At 37.5% G+C, this 25,670-nt stretch overlaps 1 protein-coding gene across 6 annotated transcripts in view; it reads right to left on the bottom strand.

Moving 5' to 3' along the window:
- The window catches only part of RNF111 (ring finger protein 111), an 82,182-nt gene extending 59,164 nt beyond the window's left edge, over window positions 1-23,018 (bottom strand). For all 6 annotated transcript variants that reach the window (XM_069459368.1, XM_069459353.1, XM_069459361.1 and 3 more), the window contains exon 1: window positions 22,707-23,018. The gene's annotated coding sequence lies outside the window, so the exon portion shown is untranslated. The remainder of the gene's footprint in view (window positions 1-22,706) is intronic.
- Window positions 23,019-25,670: the final 2,652 nt, after the last annotated feature.

A 25,670-nucleotide genomic window follows, 5' to 3' on the forward strand; every position in this document is an offset into this window, starting at 1 on the left:
ACAGCAGCACATTTAACATTTTTAACTAATCTTTTGTAATATAAAATTACTTGGTCTTTTTCTTGTGAACAAGCATTGTTACATATGTTGAATGATGCTAAAGAAGGAAGAGATCAAAATAAAAAACACAAAAATAAAAATTATTGTGGATTACACAGGACTCTTTGAAGAGAACAATCTCACTGAAGCAATGAGCACATCCTTGTGAGAAGTAGGAAATATTGTTTCAAATAGGCAGGGTGGAACAAAATTAGGGTGGGTTAAAAAGTCAAGATTAAAAATTTTGCCTGATATAGTATATGCTCAATTATTCAAATAATTACAGAATAACTACTTCATATGTTGGATCTGTGGGCAGAGAGATAAGTAAGATAGGGTCCTATCCTTCAAGATGTTCACAATTTATTAATAGTATGACAGAAGTTAAAAATATAATTAACCAAAATACTAAAGGTTATAAACATGCTATAAATAAAAGCACTCTGTAGGAACACATAAAGGAAGAAATTAGGGCCTCTGATAATGGCTTCATAGGATGCACAGGGTGAGGGTAGGCAAGAGAAGAACATTCACTTCAAACAATGCTGAGATATCACAAGAAATGGCAACATCTAAATACGGTACTGTTTGAGGTATAGGGTTCTTTGTTTTTAATGGGGAGAATAAAGTGGGATCAAAATATCAAGAAGTGAGGTAATACATGTTTCTGCTTAACACAATTTTGGGGACATTTACCACAGGAGCTGAAGGGAGTAGGCCAAAGGGAAAAGTCAGAGAAATCAGGGAGAAAGCTCTTGCAGTGATCGGGGCCAAGAGCAGTTTCACCAGATTAACATGCCAATTGTGACTACCAATATAATCTCAATTTTTATCAAAAATGTACCAAAAAACTTCAATTATACAATGAAATTGTATATAAATTTATAAGAATGGTAAAAGAATAAACAAAATTCAGAAATATACAAATTCTTACAAAACATGACAGACAACATCTCTAATATGCTAACATACAAAGAGATCCTTCCAACTGGTAAGGAAAACATTAGGTGACTTCTATATTATCGTAATATTTTATTTATTCTTATTCCTTATTTCCCTTTTATTTTGAGAAAATTATAAATCAAAATAACCAAATAGAGAAAGAAAAGATTGAAGTTTGGTCCATAGTGGATACCAACACTAAAACTTAAAGCTAAACAGCCATCGCTGAACTACAGAATTTTAAAATAAGAAACTGGAAAGTTTAGAAAACCTTCTGAATAACACTGGCTCTTCCTTCAACTGTTGTGACACAGACAAACTCTGCTGTTCTGATCAAAACTTTTAGAAATGCAGCTGCTATTTCAAATTAGGTTTTGCAAAAGAGAATTCAGCAATAAATTCTTTCCTAGATCCAGGCCACTCATTTTTCTAAAATGTTTAATAAAGTTTCAAAGCAGAAACACAATTTAAAGTTCCAATTTCCACTAACTGGAACCAAACTCCAGCTAAAGCAACTAGAAAGAGGCTCCAAGCCCCCTCACCCTATACCTGTCCTGACAGTCTATACATCTTTTATCAGCAACTTCCATGACAAAAAAGCAAGCATTATTGGAGATATAAGGCTGGGAATAACAGCATTATTATTATGGAAAATAATACTAATATTAGTATTTTTTATGATGATAATTATGATAGTGATAATGATGATGATGATGATGAGAGAGGAGAGGATCACACTCTAGAAAGTCTGCAACAGAAGTTCTCAAATACACCTCTATCCATGGCAGTTTTCCTCTCGACATCACTTCTTTTTGCATCCAAATAGAGATCACTTTTTCTTAGGCTCAGAATAAAATAGAATAATCTAACAACTTGTCTCTACTTGCTTGCCCCTGAAACAAGTATACATTCTTTCTAACTTTTTTTAAACACTTAAAAATGCTTTTAAAAAGCTGCTTCCCACAGCAGAAAAGTCAAAACATAGATAATACCAAGTATTATAACACAGATGTGTGATGCTAAAATCTCTTCACTGTTCATCCAAACATCCAAATTCAAACTTTCCAGGCATTCCACATGGGAAATGAGGAGTCAAGCAAAAAGGGCAGTAGGCCCAGCACTTTGAGAGGCCAGGGTGGGAGGATCAATGGAGGCCAAAAGTTTGGGAATATCTTGGGGAATATAGTGAGACTCTGTTTCTACAAAAAAATTTTAAAAATTAACAAAGGCATGGTGGCAGACACTTGTAGTCCTAGCTACTTGGGAGGCAGAGAGGCAGGAGGATGGCTTAAGCCCAGTAATTTGAGGTTACAGTGCGTGATGATCAGGTCACTGTGTTTCAGCCTCGGTGACACAGCGAGATCCTATCTCTTTTTAAAAAAAAGGGGGTGGGGAGGAATAGGACCAAGTACCCAGATTCTGATTTTTAATACCATTCTCTAATAAAAGGAACCAAGGCTCCTTGGAGAAATTGCTGATTCTAGGACTGGGGTAGGGAAAATACAAGATGAGCCTGGAGCATCTTGTGGTACCAGAAAGTGTAATAAAGAAACATGAAAAAGGATAGGGCACATCAAAGGGACACTGGCGCCAACCTGAAAGAGCTCCCAATGGCCAAAGCTCAAACAATTTTAGCAACAAAACAAATAATGTAGTATTAGATTCTGGCCCAAAATAAAAAGTAAGTATCTTTGAATCCATACTGACATAAATAAATCTTAATATCACACACACACAAAAAAAACAGATAAAACACATACACATAAAAAGGAAAGAAAACTTATTTTTAAATAAGAACAGCTAAGCGGTACTTCAAAGCACTAAAGGCTAGTAGGTCTTAATCATTAAATATTAATACTACACTTACCTAAATAGTAATTAAGGCAAAACAGTAAAATTAAGGCACTTGTTCTTATGTAAGCTAGGAATATTTGTTTTCCACTCTGATAACCTTAATTTTGGTATAGGACCATAAGAAGTCATCTTCAGCTGGAACATATACCAAACCAAAGGTATCTGTGTGTTATGGACTGATTTGTGTCCCTCAAAATTCATACGCTGAAGTCCTAATCCCAAGTACCTCAAAATGTGACAGTAGAGATAAGACCTTTAAAATTGTAATTAATGTTAAATGAAGTCATATGGGTGAGTCCTAATCCAATCTGACTGGTGTCCTGATAAGAAGAGAAAATTCAGGCATGCAGAGACACCAGGGATGCACACAAAAAGAAAAAAGACCACGTGAGGACACAGCAAAGGCATCCATCTGCAAATCAAAGAGAAAGGCCTCAGGAGAAACCAAACCTGCCGGCACCTTGACCTTGGACTTTACAGCTCTAGAACCAAGAGAAAACAAAGTTTTATTGTTTAAGCCACTCAGTCTGTGGTATTTTGTTATGGGAGCCCAAGCAAACCAGTACACTGTGCAATAAACACCTCCTGAGTACCTTAAATGTGCTAGAATATTTCACGGATTGTAAATACAAAGATGAGTAAGACACAAGCCACTCCTTAAGGCGGGAGGATTGCTTGAGATCAGGAGTTTGAGACAAGAACAAGACCTCATCTCTACAAAAAATAGAAAAATTAGCCTGGTGTGGTGGAATGCGCCTGTAGTCCCAGCTATTCAGGAGGCGGAGGCAAGAGGATCAGTTGAGGCCAGGAGTTAGAGGTTGCAGTAAGCTGTGATGATGTCACTGCACTCTGGCCTAGATGACACAGCAAAACCCTGTCTCAAAAGAATAAAAAGAAAAAAAAGGGAGATGTATCACTAGGTAATTACAATGCAGTATACTAAGTGTCATGATAGAGGTATGCACTAAAACATGTAAGAGTAGAACCTAATCTGATTCTGAAGTTGGGGGGTACGCCAGGAAAACTTTTCCAAGAAGAATAAAAAGAAAGAGTGTGAAATGAGAAGGGAGACCTGATTACTCCCCATGCATGACAGAGGTTCCCAGAATGAATCACATAATTAATGGTGAAGTATACCTAAATATGTGTACAACACATCTGAAAAACAAAATATCGTCTTCTGATAGATAAGTTATACTTCAAGATGTCATTCAAATTCAAACTATTTTTCTAGAATGATTATTGTTAGGAAGAAAAGGGTAAATTAGATGACTTCTTGGAAACTTTTGAGCATATGAAAAACTAGACAAAGGTCCACAGAATTACAAAATTTCCATCAGAATTCATTCCAATAGAGGGAGGAATCTACTATACTAGACCTAAAGCCCTACATTATCCTTTAATCTTCAACATTAACACTAGGCTCCCTACTTCTCTCATCAGGCAGCACAGTCTGAACTTCCTCATTCCCCTCGAGCAGGCAGAGAAAACTGTAAGCTCTAATACACTTAAAACAGATGTGGAATCCAGCTGTAATTTCTCAAGGCAGACATTAGGGAAATTTGCAAAAACTTAAAATAATGCAGCTCTTCTCAATACAACATGTATAACAAGCAGTTATTTTCATAAAATTTTATATTTACAAGTAATGGGTTTATTATAATTTCAAAATTAACATTTCTGTTAAAAAATTAAACTTAGGATCAATCCCAAAACCTGTCTAGAAATGTACAGATTATCAGCAACATAAAATGAGGCTTACAATTAAATTGTCTGTAATTAAATTAGCCTTCAGTGTATATTCCAAAACTTGTATGTATGTACGTACATATGTATGTATTTATTTCATTATTTTTAGAGATAGGGTCTCACTCTGTCACCCAAGTTGAAGTGCAGTTGCTCAATCACAGCTCACTACAGCCTCAAACTCCTGGGCTCAAGTGATCTGCCTGCCTCAGCTTCCTGAGAAGCTGAGATTACAGCCATGCATCACCACACCCAGCTAATTTTTTTTTTTTTTTTTTTTTGAGACAGAGTCTCACTTTGTTGCCCAGGCTAGAGTGAGTGCCATGGCGTCAGCCTAGCTCACAGCAACCTCAAACTCCTGAGCTCAAGGGATCCTCCTGTCTCAGCCTCCCGAGTAGTTGGGACTACAGGCATGCACCACCATGCCCGGCTAATTTTTTCTATATATATTTTTAGCAGTCCATATAATTTCTTTCTATTTTTAGTAGAGATGGGGTCTCGCTCTTGCTCAGGCTGGTCTCGAACTCCTGAGCTCAAATGATCCTCCCACCTCGGCCTCCCAGAGTGCTAGGATTACAGGCGTGAGCCACCGCGCCCGGCCCACACCCAGCTAATTTTTCCTAGAGATGGAGTCTCGCTATGTTGACCAGGCTTATCTCAAACTCCTGGGCTCAAGTGATCCTCCTGCCTCAGCCTCCCAAAGTGCTGGGATTACAGGCATGAGCCAGCGCGTCCAGCCCACAATCTGTTTTTAGTCATGATTTCATGTGAGGGCATACATAAATGGAATGTTCACCATATTCTCAAATGACACAAAGCTGGTAAAGAATTGCCTTTGAGCTGAGGAGTTCGAGACCAGCCTGAGCAAGAGTGAGACCCCATCTCTACTGAAAGAAAAAAAAAAAAAATAGAAAGAAATTAGCTGGACAACTAAACATATATAGAAAAAATTAGCTGGGCATGGTGGTGCCTGCCTGTAGTCCCAGCTACTTGGGAGGCTGAGGCAGTAGGATTACTTGAGCCCAGGAGTTTAAGGTTGCTATGAGCGAGGCTGATGCCACAGCACTCTAACCCGGGCAACAACAGAGTGAGACTCTGTCTCAAAAAACAAAAAAAAAAAAAGTAAAGTATATAACAATAATAACACAAAAAACCGGAGGAGAGCAAATGGAAATATATTGTTTTAAGTTTCTTATATTATACATGAAATAATCTATTATTCCTTGAAGGCAGACTGTGATAAGGCTAAAGATGCACAGTGTAAACCCTACATAAAAGATAAAAAATAAAACAAGTATGTATAACTAATAAGCCAGTAGTGGTGATAAAATATAATATGATAAAAACAAATAAAAAACCTCAATCCAAAAGGAAGCAGGAGAAGGAAAAAAAGGAACAGAGAACAGATGGGATAAATAGAAAACAAATTCACAAGTTGATAGATTAACTGTATCAAGACTCAGTGCTACTGGTATAAGGATGGACAAAAGAGTCAAAAAATAGATTCATATATATCATGAAATGATCTTCAACAAAAGTACCCAGATAATGGGGAAGGAACAGTCTTTTCAACAGTGATGGAACAACTGGACGGCCATAGGGAAAAAAATTAATCTCAACCCCTACCTCACACCAGACACAAAAATTAACTTGAAATGGATCTCATTTCAAAATAACTAAAAGAATGGAACTGGAATGTTCCTAACACAAAGAAATAAATGTTTGAGGTGGTGGATACTCCAATTATCCTGATTTGACTAATTCACATTGCCATGTACCTCATAAATTATGTACTATTATGCATCTATAATTAAAAATAAAAAAATTTTAAAGTAAAACAAAAAATGGTCACAGATCTAAACCTAAAAGCTAAAACTATAAAACTTGTAGAAGAAACATAACAGAAAATTTATTTGTATCATTAACAAAGACCTCATGGGACACAAAAAACACTAATCAGTTTTTTAAGGAATTGATAAACTGGACTTATCAAAAACTTCCACTCTTCAGAGACTAATCCTAGCACTCTGGGAGGCCGAGGCGGGAGGATTGCTTGAGCTCAGCAGTTCGAGACCAGCCTGAGCAAGAGGGAGATCCCGTCTCTACTAAAACAGAAAGAAATTAGTGAAACAACTAAAAATATAAAAAAAATTAGCCGGGCATGGTGGTGCATGCCTGTAGTCCCAGCTACTCAGGAGGCTGAGGCAGGAGGATCGCTGGAGCCCAGGAGTTTGAGGTTGCTGTGAGCTAGGCTGATGCCACGGCACTCTGGCCCAGGCAAGAGAGTGAGACTCTGTCTCAAAAAAATAAAAAAATAAATAGGCTTGACTGATAGATGGTTGAAGGAACAGATGGCTGGAAATGTGATAATGGAAAAAATAGCAAATTGCTAATTGTAGAATCTAGGTGGCAAGGGAGATGGGTGTTCATTGTACAATTCTTTCAACTTTTCTATAATGTTTACAACTTTTAATAATAAAATGCTAAAGGGAAAACATTTGATGAGCAAAAGATCACATACAAAAAAGTAATACAATATAATTCTATTTATATGAGCAAAGAAACTAATCTATAGTACCAAAAATCAGATGAGTGGTTGCCTGGGGCAGGAGATGAGAGTGACTGATGGCAAAGGAGTGCAAAGTAACTTTCATAGGGTGATGAAATGTTTTATGTATTGATTGGGGTGCTGGTTACATTGATACATACATTTGCCAAAACTCATCAAACTGTACATAAAATGTGTGCCTCGCATTGTGTATAAATTATACATCAATTTAATTTTTAAAAATAAGTTCAGTATAGAAAATCTGGAATACACAGGAAAAGCACAGAGAAATTAAGCCCTTCAATCCCACTACCCAAATAAAATCACCAAAATTACTAATTCTTCCCTCTTTTTTGACAATGACTATGCCCACTGGAAATAAAAATATACCTTGTTTTCCTTAGAAGGCAATACAGAATAGTGAATTCCTGAATTTTGGAAGTCCTGCCTCAGGCGACTCAAAACCTAATAACTGAAATCCCTGTAACTCCATCACTGCTGTTACTCTTTAGCAAAGTAACTGATTATTCTATGCCAAATTCCCTTATCTGCAAAATGGAAATATTTACCTCAAAGGTTTGTTGTAAATATTAAACAAGATAACATATGCATATCATAGTTCTTATTGTTGTTGTTTTTAAAGTTGAAGAGTCAATTAGCTTTTAGAAATCATCCAGGTAAAAAAGCCAACAAGCTTCCTCCCCTTGAATTTTTCTCCCTCCCTCTTATTGCAGGCCTTCAGTCTTACAGGGTATACCCACCTCTAGGTGGGTAGTTTATCTAGTTTATCTAATTCAAGTGAACCTCAAATTCCTCTTGAAGATTAGACCAAAACCCTAAATCCTTAAAGCCCAAAGTAAAAGTCGGAGTAACAAATAAAAAGAAAACCAGAAAACTAAATTAGAAAAGACAGCATCTGTCCTGAGAATATAGCATCTAACAATGGGAACAAAACTGCCCAAGGAAACAATTTCTCCTTGAATGAATGAAGTCCAACAAGCTTATTGAGACAAAATTTGTTTTTACTCTACATATATAGTTTAGGTCAGTCAAAATATTTAATCTGGAGAATATCAATTAAAGAGTATGTTCTAAAGAAAAAGAACATGAGTTACAAGAGAAAAAATAGGAAAATTACTGACATTTTAATGACTAAAGGTAAAGGCATACTGAAAATTTGATTTGGGAGAACACCTATAGATAAGACATCATATCCCTAAAGTAAATTCAATTACATGAAGACAAGAAAAAAAATGATTCAAATCATGTAAGAGATTATGTTTGCCATTCTGCTCACTGATTATAGGCCCAGAATGAACACAAAATGAAAGATAAAATTTTGCTACTCTCTAGTTGGTCTTACTTCCCATGTTCCTCTTGTGATATGAGCACCTTGCTGTGCTGCCAGAATCTAATGTTTGGAGCCATTTATTTTTCCCACATAATGTACCATACACACAAGCCTACTACTTCATCTGGAGTTTAACAATGAAAACATGATTGTTCCAATACTGAAGGAAAAATAGGAAGTGTTAGACTCTATATGCCTACACTTTATATTTTATACGCAACTTTAGGGATTTCCAAGGCTATCTTTGACTAAATGCCATTTTTACCTTCCTTGGATCAGTGTATTCAGACAATAAAAGTGAAAATTCTGTGGCAAAAAAAAAAAAAAAAAAATAGCAAGATATTAAACAATTCTAGGGTACTGGTTTGTAGAAACCAAAGACTTATTATCCTGTATGCTGATGTCAGCTACCTTATTTAGTGAACTTTTTTTGGTATCTTTTTGTTACCAGATACTGCTCAAGGTGCTAAGAAGATAGCTAAGATGCTATCCTTTCCTAAAGAATTTCATATTCTATATAAAAATAGTAATCCCAATCCTAATGTAGATTCCTGTACACATAAGTCTAGTCTATACACACTTACTTATACACCTTTTTTTTTTTGCAGTCTTCAGAATTTTGGTTTCGGTATGTATTTCATATACTCATAAATTGTGAGTTCATCCTGTTGGTATAAGCAGAAAAAGAGGCAACTGTGGATCGGTAAAGATGACAGGAGAAGAGAAAAGGAGGAGCATTTTAAACTGTTAAAGATAAAGGAAAATGACTAAAAAGTAAGTCCAGACTTTAAAACTGCTAATCCAGAATTGAAAATATGCATTCACACTGGAAGAAAATGGGTAAAGCCAAGAGGCTGGGAAGATTTCAGAAAGATCAATTCAGCTTTAGCAAGGAGAAAAAATACAAGACAGGTTATCCAAAATTTTTCCATCCCAAGTATCTGGGATCAGAACCTAGAAATGTCACCCAGGTAACAGAAATTAATTTTAGAGTAGCTTATTAATATTTTAGAAGATACAATATCACTCATAATACAGTAGCTACCATTTATTCTTCTCATTCAATAAATACTTACTGAAAGCCTATAATGAGCTAGGCACTGTTCTAGGCAGTGGGATCAGCCATGGATAGGACATAGAAAGTCTTTGCTCTCATGGAAATTATATGTAAATGAGAGGCAAACAATCAGGATAACTTTAGAGAGAAGTATGTGCTATGAAGAAAATAAAACAGGCTGGGAACAGTGGCTCATGCCTGTAATCACAACACTTTGAGAGGCCAGAGCAGGAGGACTGCTTGAGGCCAGGAGTCCAAGATCAGCTGGGCAACATAGCAAGACCTCATTTCTACAAAAAATTAATAAAATTAGCCAGGTATGGTGGTGCATGCCTGTAGGCCCAGTTACTTGGGAGGCTAAACTGGGAGGATCACTTGAGCACAGGAGTTTGAGGTTATAGTGAGCTATGATCGTGCCACTGCACTCCAGGACAGAGTGAGACGCTGTCTCTAGAGAAAAATAAGATAACATAAAATAAATAAAAAACAGGTCAGAGGATCACTTGAGGCCAGGAGTTTGAGGCTGTAGGGAGCTATGATGGCACCTGTGAACAGCTACTGCACTCCAGCCTGGGCAACAGAACAAGACCCCATCTCAAAATAAATTAATTAATTAAACAAATGGTAAAGGTTCACCATCAACAGGCTCCTCCTTAAGACACTAAAGACCTGAATCATGAAAAGAAACTAGCCACCAGCCAGTCAAACAACACAGTTCTGGAGGAAGAGTATTCCTGGCAGAAGAAGTAGTAAAGACAGACCATGTGAGTGACAGGAACAAGCCTGACAGGAGCAAAGACCAGATGAAGGGAACTGGAAGGAAAGGGAAATGGCACACAATGGTTTCAGAGGTAGTCCAGGGCCAGATCAGGTAAGGCCTGTAGGGAACTATGTGCCTAAGGCCTGACACCAAACCCTGGATCTTAATACCTACATAAGTTGCTAGGATTGGTCACTCCTTCTTTTTTAAAAATTGAACTCATAGTTTCACTCACAACTTCAGTTCCCATGACTTTATTTTTATATAAGATTATTACATATGTTACTCAACCATGGAGATTTTCAGTAACTTAGCCCCCACAGAAGAATATTCTAATAAAATTAATATTAATAACTGCTACAAGATAAGAAAGTGCCAAATACGATGGGAAGACAGAAGGGACACCTATGGATTCTGAAGGAGAAACCTCACAGCAGTTTAAGAAGTGGTCTTTAAAAGTAAAATTTCCCCAAGTAGACAATTAGGATAAGGGCACATCAGATGAATGGCAGGAATACGGTCATGAAGATAAAATGGTGAGCTTTGACCAATACTATACATAAGTCCTCCTTTATTCTTGGTTTCGCTTTCCAAGGTTTCAGTGACCTAAGGTCAACCACAGTTCAAAAATATTAAATGGAAAATTCGAGAAGTAAACAATACATAAGTTTTAAATGCTACATCGCAATGTCCACGTTATTCACCTCACTTCATCTCATCATGTAGGTATTTTATTATCTCACATCATGATAACAGGTAAGTACAGTACAATAAGTCCTATGAGAGAGAGAGATCCCATATTCACTTAACTTTTATTATAGCATATGGTTATAATTGTTCTATTTTTTCATCAGTTATTGTTAATTTCTTACTGGGCCTAATTTATAAATTAAACTTTATCACAGGCCGGGCGCGGTAGCTCACGCCTGTAATCCTTGCATTCTGGGAGGCCGAGGCAGGAGGATCACTTGAGCTGAGGAGTTCCAGACCAGCCTGAGCAAGAGTGAGACCTCGCCTCTACTAAAAATAGTAAAAATTAGCCCAGCATGGTGGTGTGTGCCTATAGTCCCAGCTACTTGGGAGGCTGAGGCAGGAGGCTCGCTTGAGCCCAGGAGTTTGAGGTTGCTGTGAGCTAGGCTGACGCCACTGCACCACAGCCTGGGTGACGTAGTGAGACTGTCTCAAAATATTAAAAAATAAAAATAAAAAATAAACTTTATAGTAAGTATGTATGTATAGAAAAAAACATAGCATATATGCTGCAGTTTCAGGAATCACTGGGGGTCTTGGAATGTATTACCCATGGATAAAGGGGGACTACTGCATTTACTTCTTCTTTCAAGATTTCAAAATATTAAGGGGGTACAAATGTTTTTGTTACATGGACACCTTGTGTAAGTTGGGGCTTTCAGTGCGCCCATCACTAGAACAGTGTTCATGGTACCCAATAAGTAAGTTTTTAGTGTATTTGCTGCTTTACGGAAACATGATTGCACAGAAAATACAATCAAATCTCATGATAATAAATCATGTTTTATAGGTGTTGTGCAATAAAAATCTGATATCACATGATTCTCTTCACTTAACAAAAGTATTAAGTAATTTGTATTAAAGAACATAGCCATTAGACTTAGGCTTATGTAAAGTGAACCTATTCACCAAATCTGTGAAAACTGTATTTGTTCACATATTTAAATATGATTTTACCACTAAGAATAAAGATTTTTATCATTTAGCTAAGATTTTCCCACTGGAAGAGAGGCCATTTCCCTACCAGTAATATAACTTGTTTCTGGCAAAATTGTCATGCTTATCAAAAGTTCACATTTCATTTAAATATGTTAAGGTATACACATATCTTTATCTCAAATTTCTCTCCAATCCCCACCAAATTGATAGTAAAAGAAATTTTAAAAATCCACAACAAAAAAATAAGAGCTAACAGCAGGTAGAGACAGCAAATAAAATTCGATTCTGACAGAACTCCAGAAAAGAGTACAGAGGAAAAAAATGGCTAAGAAGTTATCAAAGATAATATAACAATATGGAGCAGGCCAAGTATGCCATTGTTATTCAAGCTGCCTGGAGCTCTTCCCCCAGATATCCACCAGGCTCACTCACTCACTTCCTTTAGTTCTGGGCTCAACTGTTTCCTTATCCTTGAGAATTTCCTTGATGACTTTATATTTAAAAAGCTAATACTAACATTAAAACTTTTGTGAAAAGGCAGAAAAATAAAAATAAAAAGTTAACACCACTCCCTATCTCCTTTTTCTCCAGCTCAATTATTTCCACAATCACCATCTATAAAATTTACATTGATTGGTTTCCCACTAGAGCAGACTTTGTTTTGATTACTATGTGCCCACAGCTCAGAATACACAGTTGGCATTCATTAAACATTTGCTAAACTGTTATTTAAAATAATCAAAAGTCGTAACCTAACTCTAGAGAGAAAGGATGAAGGGAGAAATGAGGACTCATACACCATAAGTAGTCAAAAGTAACATTTAAAATTGGTGAATTCTCTGGAGCAGCAGTTCTCTAATTTTTCGACTTTTGAAGCCCTTTACACTCTTGAAAATTGAGGACCCCAAATGCTTTTATTATGTGGCTTGTATGTATTGATACCATATTAGAAAGTAAAACTGATAAATCCTTTAAAATATGTTACTTTAAAACAGCAATAAACCCACTATATGCTAATGCAAGTAACATTTATTAATATACTTTCAAAAACTTAACAAGAAGAGTTGTGCTGCTATACATTTTTGCAAATCTCTTTAATGTCTGACTTAATAGAAGAAAGCTGGATTCTCGGCCGGGCGCGGTGGCTCACGCCTGTAATCCTAGCACTCTGGGAGGCCGAGGCGGGTGGATTGCTCGAGGTCAGGAGTTCGAGACCAGCCTGAGCAAGAGTGAGACCCCGTCTCTACTAAAAATAGAAAGAAATTATATGGACAACTAAAATATATATATATACAAAAAATTAGCCGGGCATGGTGGCGCATGCCTGTAGTCCCAGCTACTCGGGAGGCTGAGGCAGTAGGATCGCTTAAGCCCAGGAGTTTGAGGTTGCTGTGAGCTAGACTGACGCCACGGCACTCACTCTAGCCCGGGCAACAGAGTGAGACTCTGTCTCAAAAAAAAAAAAAAAAAAAAGAAAGCTGGATTCTCACATCTGCCTTTGTATTCATTCTCCAATGATACATTGTTTTGGTTAAATTATAAGAAAATCCAGCTTCACACAAACATGTAGTTGAAAAAGGTAGTGTATTTTTTATAACCTTTTCACGTAAGTGTGGATATTCCTCTTTGATACTACCCCAAAACTTGACAAAAGTAGTTTTATAGAGGTTAATTGCAATGTGAATCTAAAACCTTATCAATGAACCTTCATATCATTCAATGAAAATGTATTACTCTGTCTTTCACTTTACATAGATCTTTCACCCATGCATGATTTTGTAATGTCATGCACTGGTCATTGGAAAAATAATGGTTCACCAAGTAATACACATCTTCCAAACACTGACACATTATACAAAAGTAAAAAAAATCATATTTGTTAATAACACCACCAATCTCATCAAAAAAGTCCTGAGAAGCTGCCAAGCTCATAGTGGCAGATCCATGTTTTCCAAAATTCTAATTTTTGCCTGAAAGACTGGATTTTATCTTGGCAGTAAATTCCATCAGTTGTTTTCCTTGAAGTGATAGGCTCATTTCATTTATTTTTGAGAAAATATGTGCAAATACTCAAGTTCACATAACTACAGTTTGCCATTCTTTCAAGTAAAAATAGTGTTCCAAGAAAAAAGTGACTAGTTTGCTAGTTCAGCTCACAGCTAAATCAACTAAGTTCTTTTCTCAAGACAAATACCATACTTTGGTATGCAGCAGAAATGTCTTATAACATCCTTCCCATTTTGTCACATGGAATATTAAAAAGATGTGCTCAAGGGTCAAGATTAATAAAATTAACAATTTTTACTGCTTCATAAAGAGCATTCTTAAGTAAAACTGGCTTATTTTTTACTGTAAATGTATAGTGATGAAGAATATGATGTAGTTTACTATAGTTTTACTGTAGTTTTATAATTAAAATCAGTGGTTTCTGACTTATAATGAAAACAGTGGCTTATTGTAGTTTTACTGTAGTTTTGCCACTATCTTGATTCATGCTGCAGGCCAAGCAGTTTTACCCACAACTGTTTTTGCACCATCAGTGCAACTGATGTTGACATTAGGTACGCAGCAAATAACTTACTAATTATTATGAAAGAGTTTCAACCTGGCAGACCTCCTGAAACACTTGAAGACCCCCTCAAGAGTCCCAGGCCACACTTTGAGAACCACTCCTCCCGAAATACATATAAAATAGTAAAAGGTGATATATTTTCAAGGAAAAGAACTGGGTAGGAGGAAAACAAGACTGGCAAGGGGCCTTATTTTCCCCTATGCATCTTTTGCACCTTATAAATTTGGCATACTTTGTATTTATTACTTTACCTTAAAAAAAAAAAAAAATTTTTTTTTTTTTTTTTGAGACAGAGTCTCGCTTTGTTGCCCGGGCTAGAGTGAGTGCCGTGGCATCAGCCTAGCTCACAGCAACCTCAAACTCCTGGGCTTAAGCGATCCTACTGCCTCAGCCTTCCGAGTAGCTGGGACTACAGGCATGTGCCACCAGGCCCAGCTAATTTTTTCTATATATATTTTTAGCTGGCCAGATAATTTCTATTTTTAGTAGAGACGTGGTCTCGCTCTTGCTCAGGCTGGTCTCGAACTCCTGACCTCGAGTGATCCACCTGCCTCGGCCTCCCAGAGTGCTAGAATTGCAGGCGTGAGCCACCGCGCCTGGCCTGCTTTTCCTTAAAAAATTTTTTTAAAAATAAGATGTAAACTGACATAAAAAATAAGTAGAAATACAAGCACATAAGTAGAAATATAAGTATACTAGGTAGAAATATAAAAGTATACACTAGAAAAATAATTTTTAAGAAATAAAATGTTTCTGTTTAGGCAGTGAACTAGGGCATTAGGAGAGTGGCATAGTAAACCACTGATTTTGATTATAAGCCTTTTGAAACCATGTACACATATTAACTGGTTCAAAAATAAAAATCATTCAAGATATTGCTTGGAAAAACACATAATAAATTAGGTTTAAAAAAATAAATAAGTACCCATGCACAAGTGAGAGAATGGCTGTGAAATATCCCAAGATGTAACAGTAACTGACTAGGAAAGTGTGCTGGTGAGTTTCCACCACATATGAAAATTCTGTATTATAATTTTTAAAATGCATTTAGAAAGCAATAATTTCCTTCAGACCAGAAAGTCTAATGACTTAGTTAAAAAACAGTTAAGGCCGGGCGCGGTGGCTCACGCCTGTAATCCTAGCACTCTGGGAGGCCGAGGTGGGCGGATCGTTTGAGCTCAGGAGTTCGAGACCAGCCTGAGCAAGAGCGAGGCCCAACCTCTACTAAAAATAGAAAGAAATTATATGGACAGCTAAAAATATATATAGAAAAAATTAGCTGGGCATGGTGGCGCATGCCTGTAGTCCCAGCTACTCGGGAGGCTGAGACAGGAGGATCCCTTGAGCTCAGGAGTTTGAGGTTGCTGTGAGCTAGGCTGACGCCACGGCACTCACTCTAGCCTGGGCAACAGAGTGAGACTCTGTCTCAAAAAAAAAAAAAAAAAAAAAATTAGCCGGGCATGGTGGTGCATGCCTGTAGTCCCAGCTACTCGGGAGGCTGAGACAGGAGGATCACTTGAGCTCAGGAGTTTGAGGTTGCTGTGAGCTAGGCTGACGCCACGGCACTCACTCTAGCCTGGGCAACAGAGTGAGACTCTGTCTCAAAAAAAAAAAAAAAAAGAAAGAAAAAAAACAGTTAAAAGTATAAACCTTAGTTTTTCTTTTAACAGTTAAATGGTTAAACCCTATACACACACAAAGTAAAATAATCTTTTTTCTTCATTTCGTATGACCACAATGAAGACCATATCAGAAAATAACTCAGACCAGGCGCGTGGCTCACGCCTGTAATCTTAGCACTCTGGGAGACAGAGGCGGAAGGATTGCTTGAGTTCAGGAGTTCAAGACCAGCCTGAGCAGGAACAACACCCTGTCTCTACTAAAAACAGAAAAATTAGCTGGGTGTCGTGGTGTGCCTGGAGTCCCAGCTACTGGGGAAGCTGAGGCAGGAGGGTCACTTGAGCCCAAGAGTTTGAGGTTGCTGTGAGCTAGGCTGACACCACGGCACTCTGGCCTAGACAACAAAGTGAGACTCTGACTCAAATAAATAAATATATATATATATGTATATATATAATTCATTATTCATTTGAAAAGGAAGAAGAACTTTATGATAAATATAAAAAGTTGCTGAATCTTATATGATTATTTCATAAATAAAACTTTCAGAGAAATATAATAGACCTACTATCAAAAATCTAATTTAAATTTAGTTTCTTAGGGGATTTTCTGATCCAAGAAAAAAGAGATTATTTCTATATATAAATAGATAACTCAAAAGCAAATTAGATTCCCCACTAAAAGGAACCAAGGTTCCCTGGCTGATTCTACCACTGAGACAGAAAAGATACAAGATGAGCTTGGAACATCTTGCTGTGCCAAAAAGAAAGGAAATACACAAAAAAATAATAAAGTTATGTCAAAAAGAAACAAGCGCCAGCATGGAGAGGCTCCCAATGGACAAATCTGGGACAACTTGAGCATCAAAATAAACAAAGGGAGTAATGGGTTATGCCACACTGAATAAAACAGAGAGTATATGATAATAGATAAAAGGATGTCTCTTCCTTGTAATAGAATGACTACTGGTGAAAGGGATGAAGAAGTTAGAAAACAACCATTTTGTAACCACCAGGGTAAAGATCAGAATAGGCAACAACCATCAATGGATGCTACATGGGGCTTGGGGTAGTGGTGATGAGGAACAAAAAGATCTGATAAAGAGAAGAGTACCTGTATTATCTCAAAGTTATCCCCACAGATTGCTTATCAGATGCAAGAGGAAAAATAATAACTGTACAGTGGAGAAACCAGACAACATCATAAACAGGTAATGAAAATTCACATCACTAATGAGGGGCAGACCAACAATATACACCTCCATATCACATCCTGAGAAGCATACAAAACCCCTGCCTAGGGATGTGTAACCTTAATCCATTTATCAGGAAACATTAGACAAATCCAAATTGAGGAATATCCTATAAAATATATGGTTTGAATTCTTGAAAAACATTAACGCAAGAAAAGATAAAGATTAAGGTACTGTTTCAGATTAAAGGAGACTAAACAGACATGACAACTAAATGCAATTTGTGATCCTGGACTGGATCCTATGAGGAAAATGCTACAAAGGCAAAAATATTATTGGGACAAATTGACAAAACTGGAAAATGAACTGTAGATTAAAGTATACAGATCGTATTATCAATGTTAAATTTCCTGAATTTGGTAACTGTGCTGTGATAATGCAAGACAAAGCAATATACAGGAATATTTAGAGACAAATGGGCATAATGTATGTATGCAATTTACTCTCAAATGATTCAGAAAGAGAAAACGAAAAAGCAAATGTGACAAAATGTTAAAAACTGGTGAATCTTCCAGGCATGGTGGCTCATGTCTATAATCCCAGCAACTCAGAAGGCTGAGACAGGAGCATCGCTTGAGGCCAGAGGTTCAAGATCGGCCTGGAAAACAGAGTGAGACCCTGTCCTCCCCCAAAAAAACTTGAAAAATATTAGCTGGCATGATGGCATGCACTTGTAGTCCTAGTTACTCAGGAGGTTGAGGCAGGAGCATCACTTGAGCCCAGAAGTTCGAGTCTGCAATGAGCTCTGACGGCACCACTGTGCTCCAGCATGGGCAACAGAGAGAGATGACCTCTCTTAAAAAAAAAAAAAAAAATTGGCCGGGCGCGGTGGCTCACGCCTGTAATCCTAGCACTTTGGGAGGCCGAGGTGGGCGGATCATTTGAGCTCAGGAGTTCGAGACCAGCCTGAGCAAGAGCGAGACCCCATCTCTACTAAAAATAGAAAGAAATTATATGGACAGCTAAAAATATATATATAGAAAAAAATTAGCCGGGTATGGTGGTGCCTGCCTGTAGTCCCAACTACTCGGGAGGCTGAGACAGGAGGATCCCTTGAGCCCAGGAGTTTGAGGTTGCTGTGAGCTAGGCTGACGCCACGGCACTCACTCTAGCCTGGGCAACAAAGTGAGACTCTGTCTCAAAAAAAAAAAAAATTGGTGAATCTGAGTAACAGGTATTCAGAAGTTCTTAGTATTATTTTTTAAAACTTTCTGTAAGTATGAAATTATTTCAAAACAAAAAATTTAAAAGCAAATTGGGGTGTCAAAGCATAGTAAAATGAATGATTTATTCTGCTGCCCTATGCATTCCCATATAAGGGAAATGACTACAACAGTGATTATTCAGACTGACACACAGCCCTATATAGAATTCCTTAAATTTTCAATTCTCTAGAAAAGGAAAAATATTTTTTATGTATCCAATCACGTAAACACTAAACTAAGATGCTGATCCTGTATACCCTCAGAACAACATAGAAATCTATGATTTTCACGTTAACCTAGTACACACTGAGCAACTCTCCTTTCCTCTCGTAAACCATGAGGCCCTCCTGGCCAAGTCTTAAAATCTGTCCTTTATTGTAACACAAGCACAGACACAGTGCCTGAAATACAGCACTCATATTTGTTGAATAAATGCTGAATGTTTAGAAATGGAAAGAAAATACTGCATTTTATCAAATTTGAGAGGAAGAGGGGGAAAGGGAAGAGACACCTAAATATGGTACTTCTACAAATTATTTTAAAACATTTTAAAATATGAACATTTTCAAATCTCACAAAAGCACAATATTATTAATATCCACGTACCTATCACTCCAACCAATTATCAAGATTGCCATACCTGCTTCATCACTGTCATCTTCCCTATCACTTTTTTTTGTGCTCAAGTATTTTAAAAAAATACTACTATTTTTCTCCTTCATTCCTGAGTCTCCAACTTTAAAAAAAAATGGGCATTTTCTTACATAAACATAATGTCATTATCATCTCTTAACAAAATTACAATAATTCCTTGATATCGTCTAATACCCATCCACGTTTGGATTTCCCCCAGTGTTTCAAAAATGACTTTTCTACAATTGGTTTCAGTCAGGGTTTAAACAAGGCTGACATATTACATTTGGTTACTACACATAAAATAATTTTAATCTGTTTACATCATCTAATCGCAATTATGAAAAGCCTAACAGACAAACCAAATAATTAATTTACACTTGCAGATCCTTCAGAATCAAACCCAATCTAATCCATTTGCTGTTGCTGATGTCTGTAGCACTCTTTCTCCAGATTGTCACTATGGCTGGTTTTTTCCTAGCCATTGAAATAACAAATTATCATCTCTAAAAAGAGGCCTTCCCTAACCACTCAACCCACAGAAGAAGCCCATTTCCATTCATTCTCTACTACATGGTCCTATTTTCTTCATATCACCACTACCTGAAATTATTCTGTTTATCATGTTCCCCCCCAAACAGAGTATCTGCTCCATGAAGGCACAGTTACCTTCTTCATTGAAGACCACTAACAGTGCCCAGAATATGAGACATTCAATAATACTTATAAAGTGACTAAATAATAATACAGTCCCTCTAAAATGTAATCTCAGCTAAGTGTTTGTTTCTAAACAATTGTAATTCATTACTCATGTAATGGTATAAATTGAATACCTGTAGAAACCTGGGCCAGCTGTTACCAAGAATCTGTGGGATGTAGGAAAAGAAAGAACAGAGGTATAAGACATTCCAATGTAACTGTGGACTTTTACAGAACAATAATTACAGGTTTCTGAAATAAAAACAAATTATTCAGGATGATTAAAAAACGTTACCAGAAGAAATAGTTTCATTTTTAGTACCATCTGAGAGCTTGTAAACCTTTAGTAACATCTACAATGCCATAGTAGTATTACTTGGAACAACAAACATGGCTTCATCATAGGTTTTATGCATACATAGGTGTATATATGTGTATCATGAAGGCATGTATACTCTCAGAATAGCACTTCTTCCTGAGGATTCAACTATAACGAATATAGTAACGAATACCAAAAACCTAACTGAAAATATGATCCAAATTTAAATTTAGGACCTAGAGAAAACCAGAGTTATCTATCCCACACTTCTTATTTAAATAGAGAGATCTGAATGGGGGGGTATTAAAAATAAACTCACAGATCTAGATGTATAGCAAGCAAAGCTAGATCTAAAATCCAGATCTCCTTTCTCTAGCTCCACGCTCTTTCGTAAGATAATGTCACCCACAGAATGTTAATGTCAAGTTGTAACATATTTTAATTATCATCATTTTTAGGACTGTCACTTTTTTTCCCTACTGAAATCTTAGCCGGCAGGGGGAGAAAAAGTCTAAAGAAGGGCACATATAATCATACCTTACGTAAAGCATGATACAGAAACCCCTCTGTAACCAAAAAAGAGAAGAAAAAAAAAAAAACCATCTAAAAATCTAAACGGTTAGATTCAATGAATTTTGTATTCCACATTTTAAATTCTAAAGTAAAATAACTACTTAGGAGTATTTGCTAAATGACTATTCCTTAGCTTTACACAAGTTGCTGTTCTCTTATTTTAAAAATGAGTACAGTCTCAATTATTTGTGGAAATGGAGTACCAAAGTGAAATTCATCAAGGTGTAAACCTCTGCTGTAATGGATTTTTCACAAAAATAAAATTATTTTGGTTATACCTTTCTTCAAAAACCAAATCTATTTATAGTGAAATAACTAAAAAACAAGTGACCTAGAGACATCAAACAAAAGGAAGAAAGTGACAGAAGGACCCACACACATGATATAGCACCCATGATAAACAAGAAGAGACTTTACTCTTCCCATTTTTTCCTACAATATTGTTCAGACCAATTTATGATCACCTTCACCAATTCTTAGAATACTACTGTGAATCTTAGGTAGCAAACAAATGAGAGGAGAGAGATGATAAAGTAAATTTGCCCAAGGTTACACAGCAAGAGAGTGACAAAAGTAAAATAATTCAAGGCTTTAAAAAAATAAAATCAAAGATTCTTTTCAGAGCAAAAGGGCTTCCTTCTTATCCCATCAGTTTTACCTCACAAATGTAACTAAAGGCTACTGTTTAGTATGAAAAATACATTGTATAATGACATGAAAATTTTTACAAAAAACATTTAGTAACAAATTATCAAAATGTGGCACTTCACCCTAAGGAAGGTCAGTAAAACCAGCATTACAGAACTTCTAAGTACAGTAATTTCAAAATCACATTCTAGCATTTGTAAGGAATGTCACACTCACACACAAACAAAAATGGGAAAGGAGACAGAACCTTGGCTTATCTTTTTTCCCTGTCTATTCTTTTTGGTTGAAGAGGTCCCCAAAATAAGAAAATTACAGATAAAATGCCAAATGAAATAAGTCAGGTTTTGAAGCTGAATTAAGTCAGATCCAAAAGCTATAAGAACTCCTATAAAACGAAGTCTGTCAGCTGGCATCTTACCATTCAAGAGAGTTCTAAAATCATACCACATAAATCAAAAAACAGGAAAGCTTACGACAAAACAATGAAGTCAATCCATACTACAAACATGAACAAATTAAATGAATACTCTATACTTCCTGGTATTTTTTGAATGTTAAAACTTACACTTGCGTTAGGAAATATCTGTAAATATCTACTGTCACTTATTTGAGAACTACTGTAACAGATCTCTATTTCGACAGTACAGAACAGATATTTCCACTACATCACTGACTGGCAAATTATCAAAGGACAACACTAAAATATCAAGCTTCTTTTTTAATGGCCAAAAAGCCAACTCCATACAAAATCTGACGCGCATTTCTGCTGTTCCGCGGACTACGTTTCCTTGATCACAGAAGGCGACTCCCTGGCCGTCAGGGCTGACTTAGCGCCCTCCAACTCCCCGTGTCCGGGTTACCTTCATCACTCCATTGTCAAATCGCACTCCCACGCCTCAGTCCTCAGACCCCATCCTAAGACTCCAGGGAGATAAGAAAAAGGGAAAGAAATCCTCTCGCCCACACTCCCTTACTGTAGGCTGTGGGTGTGTCGGTAAACGAATGCTCTGCCCAAATACAATCAAATCTTCTGTGGAGACACAGACCCTAAGTCACTACGGAGCCAGCAATAACCGGCCGGTGACCGACCCCAGCCTTCCGCGGCCGCAGCCCTTCCTCTTTCTCCCCTCAGGCCGGCCCCTCCCCCGTTGCGCGCACGCGCAGCCTCCAATGGATCCCCTCCCCCCTGTTCCCCTCACCTTAATCATTAGCCACCCTCTTCCCAGGGTCCGGGAATCACTGACCCAGGAAGGAAGACAGGAAATGTAAGGGGTGAAAAGTATACGTCGAGAGCCAGCGAACTGCGCCTCAGATCTCGGCCTAATAGGCCCCTAGAGTCAAGAGCAGCGTCTGTCACCGCCACCAAAACTGTACGTGCGGCAGCGTCTGGACTCGGCCCAGCTAACACGGCTTGGGTTCAGAATGCCTGATTTGGCCCCACAGGAACTCGTTCTCTAAGGCTCCAGGCGTTTCTGTGGTGCGCACACCAAACACTTCACCACCGTCGCCGCGACTGCCGCTGCTCTCCTGCCGCCGCCGCCTAACCAATCCCTCCCCACTGCGTGAGCACGACACTTAGGGGCCTTTACGACAGTTCGGAAAGTGAGAGCGCAGTAGCCTTCACGCCTCTATTACCATCTGTTTGTTTCTGCGCTTGCGCAGACTCCCGTCTCATTGTCCCGCCCCCTCGTCCCCGGCCCTCCCCCTTTGTACTGTTTTATCCGTCTGTTGGCGAAACCGCACAGTGTCACAAAGCTCCTTATTTCATTTTCTTTGGTGATTATACGTTCAATATTTAAGCAAAATCTTGACTACATCTTGGTTAATTTTTTCGTAACTAAAAATCACAGCTAGCCACAGAATTATTGACTATACTTACGGCACACTTGAACAAAAACATCATGGTTTAGTGTCTTTCACAACAAATGATACCGAAATCATGCGCGCTAATGACATAAAGATCACACCTCATCGTTAAGGTGAATTTGCTTCCGGAATCAGATCAAAAGTGGTAATAGATATCCTGGGAACTCTGGCTGTATAATCGCATAAGCCTTCTTAGTCAATGATTTTATAAAAATCAGTAGATAGCAAATGCTTCATTGCATGCATTAAGAGGGTGTAGAGGAGAGAGAATGGGCTTGGAGTCCCTTTCAAAACCCCGGTGATGCCACTTTACAGCTGTCTGATTTATTAGACCCTTATAAATTTCAGTTGCCTCCTTTATAAATTGGGATGATATTCTTTGCCTCAAAAGGTACTTGTGAGATTGAGACAGTTTATATAATGTCCTGAACATTACTTAGCAAATAACTGTTCAATAAACATTAATCCTTCCCTTTGCCATTAACTCATCTTTCTCAATATAATTTTTGTTCACTCTTGTTCTCCATATTGTTCAGTGAAGAAAATATCTTAAAATTACATAATAAACAATTAAGGATAGCAGATTGTGTGGGAACTGAAAGAGCATTGGACTAGGATTTTCTTCGTATTTTGTCACTCTAAGTATAGAATTTTGTCTAGAGTATCTTATCTACTACCATGGTTTTAATTATTACCTTATGACTTCACAAACCTATATTTCCAGTTCCAACCTTTTTTCTAAAGCTCTTGGCCTGTGCTCTTCAATGAGGTAAACACTAACTACATGTAGCTGTTGAGCACTTGAAATGTGGCTAGTAAAAATTGAGAAGTGTTATAAGTGAAAAATACACATCCAAAGTTACAATACAGAAAAGGAAAGATTGTAAAAAAAAAATCTCAATACCTTTTAATATTGATTATATGTTGAAATAATATTTTGGGCTTATTGGGTTAAATCAGTGGTTTTCAAGCAGGATGATTTAGCAACATCCGGAGACATTGCTGGTTGTCACAACTCAGGGAGGAGGAGGGGCCTGGCTACTGGCATCTAGTGCATAGAGGCCAGGGATGCTGCTAAACATCCTATATGTACAGGATAGCCCTCCACAACAAAAAGTTCTCTGGCCCAAAATGTTAATAGTACAGTTGAGAAAGCCTTGAGTTAAATAAAGTATATTATTAAAATTAATTTCCTCTGTTTCTTTTTACCTTAATATGGCTACTAAAAATTAAAATTATATTTGTAGCCCGCATTATATTTCCATTGGACATAGACATCTCTAACATATCATGTCCAAAATAAATAAATAAATCATATTTATACCCCATCCATCTTGATCTTTCCTGTCTCAGTCAATAGCACCAGCCATCCAAATTAATAGAAGGGACTTGTCTTTTCCCGACCAGTTTGAGCTGTCTAACATTTATCCAAAATGGATATTCCAGTAAGCTGTTGTGTTTAGCTGTTTGATATATGGGTCTGGAGCTCAGGAAAGCAATCTTAAAGATAGAGATTTGGACCTCAAAAACTTTTTTATGATAGCTGAAGCAATAATTTTGGTGAGGGCCGGGCGCGGTGGCTCACGCCTGTAATCCTAGCACTCTGGGAGGCCGAGGTGGGCGGATCGTTTGAGCTCAGAAGTTCGAGACCAGCCTGAGCAAGAGCGAGACCCCATCTCTACTAAAAATAGAAAGAAATTATATGGACAGCTAAAAATATATATAGAAAAAAAATTAGCCGGGCATGGTGGTGCATGCCTGTAGTCCCAGCTACTCGGGAGGCTGAGACAGGAGGATCGCTTGAGCTCAGGAGTTTGAGGTTGCTGTGAGCTAGGCTAACGCCACGGCACTCACTCTAGCCTGGGCAACAGAGTGAGACTCTGTCTCAAAAAAAAAAAAAATAAAATAAAAATAATAATAATAATTTTGGTGAGGTAACCCAGAGTATAAGTGAAAGGAGACAGATTACCTGGAGAAGTTTAAAATTTTAAGAGTTGAAGAATAAAAAGAAGTTCCAGAAGGAAAAAAGAAATAAAACAAGAAATACAGGTAGCAAGCTAAAGAAAAAGAGTTTCAACAGTGAAGTGGGTGATCAAAGATGTGAAATGTCCATTAGTTTGGCAATAAGGAGATCTGTAAACATGAACGTTTTCTTTTTTTTCTTTTTTTTTTTTTTTTGAGACAGAGTCTCTCTCTGTTGCCCAGGCTAGAGTGAGTGCCGTGGCGTCAGCCTAGCTCACAGCAATCTCAAACTCCTGAGCTCAAGCGATCCTCCTGTCTCAGCCTCCCGAGTAGCT

Source organism: Eulemur rufifrons, chromosome 2 (genome assembly GCF_041146395.1).
Source record: "Eulemur rufifrons isolate Redbay chromosome 2, OSU_ERuf_1, whole genome shotgun sequence".
In the NCBI taxonomy this organism is placed as follows: Eukaryota; Metazoa; Chordata; class Mammalia; order Primates; family Lemuridae; genus Eulemur; species Eulemur rufifrons.